The sequence below is a fragment of the Chaetura pelagica genome, unplaced genomic scaffold (genome assembly GCF_000747805.2).
Source record: "Chaetura pelagica isolate M959 unplaced genomic scaffold, ChaPel_1.0 scaffold1153, whole genome shotgun sequence".
Taxonomy (NCBI): domain Eukaryota; kingdom Metazoa; phylum Chordata; class Aves; order Apodiformes; family Apodidae; genus Chaetura; species Chaetura pelagica.
This window is the reverse complement of record NW_009952824.1, coordinates 24,002-25,533: the sequence shown is the minus strand read 5'-3', so window position 1 is coordinate 25,533 and position 1,532 is coordinate 24,002. Positions and strand designations below refer to the sequence as shown.

At 59.9% G+C, this 1,532-nt stretch overlaps 1 protein-coding gene across 1 annotated transcript in view; it reads left to right on the top strand.

The window, feature by feature from the left end:
• E2F2 (E2F transcription factor 2) overlaps positions 1-1,532 on the top strand; it is a 16,227-nt gene that overhangs the window by 11,605 nt on the left and 3,090 nt on the right. The gene's annotated exons all lie outside the window — the stretch shown is intronic.

Below are 1,532 nucleotides of genomic sequence, written 5' to 3'. Positions count from 1 at the left end.
CCCCCCCCTTTTCTTTGGATTTTGGGGTTAAAGTGAGTTTATTTAAGTTGTCCTCCCTGGGGGGGGTTCTCCCAGGGTTTGGTTGGTGGGTGTGAGTGGGTTTTGGGGTGGGGAAAACTTGTGGCATTTGATGGTTTCTTCTTGGCAGGGGGTGAAATAAAAGGTTTGGTGGAAGGAAAGGGGCTGTTTTCCTCGAAGCACCAAAATCTTGGGATGGTTTGGGAGCAGGGAAGGGTTGGGGTGGGTTTTGCTCCTGGTTTTAGTGTCAAAAAAAGGCCATTTTGGGGTGTTTTCACTGGTTTGTCTGCTCTGGAGGAGAAGGGGTGAAGCTGCAGGGAGGATGAGGGGCTGAGCTGCTGCAGGTGGGTGATTTCCAGCCCAAATCCCATCGGGATGGGCCTTCAGCCCAGTTTGAGTGCCCTGAACTGGGAATGTGGGAAAAGCCCCAGAGGTGAGGGTTGGGTCCCTGGAGGAACAGGAGCTGGGATGGGCAGCCCATGGGTTTGAGGGCAGGTTTGGGGCCTGCAGAGCAAGACCCTGAAGGGTCCTTCCCCAGGGAGCTGCCCCAAGGTCACCCCCACCCCTGCCCAGTCGTGCTGTGACCTGGTGGTGCCACCAGTGCTGGTGAGTGCAGGGGTGCCTGGTGACCCCCGCTTGTACCCAGCGATGGTTGGGGGTACCTGGTGAGGTCTGGTGGTACCTGGTGGTGGGCAGGGGCACCCAGTGGTGGCTGGGGTGTCTGGTGATGGTCTCTGGTGATGTCCAGTGGTGGCCAGTGGCACCTGGTCATGTCTGGGGGACCTGGTGATGGTCGGTGGGACCTGGTGATGGTTGGAGGGACCTGGTGATGGTTGGGGGGACCTGGTGATGGTCAGTGGTACCTGGTGATGTCTGGGGGACCTGGTGATGGTTGGGGGGATGGGGGGACCTGGTGATGGTCGGTGGGACCTGGTGATGGTCGGTGGGACCTGGTGATGGTCGGTGGGACCTGGTGATGGTCGGTGGGACCTGGTGATGGTCGGTGGGACCTGGTGATGGTCGGTGGGACCTGGTGATGGTCGGTGGGACCTGGTGATGGTCGGTGGGACCTGGTGATGGTCGGTGGGACCTGGTGATGGTCGGTGGGACCTGGTGATGGTTGGGGGGACCCGGGTGATGTCGGGGGGACCTGGTGATGGTCAGTGGTACCTGATGATGGTTGGAGGGACCTGGTGATGGTTGGAGGGACCTGGTGATGGTCCGTGGTATCCAGTGATGGTTGGAGGGACCTGGTGATGGTCCATGGTATCCAGTGATGGTTGGAGGGACCTGGTGATGGTCAATGGTACCTGGGGTCATGGCACGTGTTGGCATTACATGACTCCTCTGCTGGGACAGAGGAAGAGGAGGAGGAGAAGAGGAGGAAGAGGAGGAAGAAGAGGAGAAAGAAGAGGAGGAAAACCCCAGGCCGGGTAAGCGGGGTGAGGAGCACAGAGTGCTGTGGCCACGCTCCTGTCCTGTCCCCCCCCAGGACATCTCGGGGGTGTCCCCAG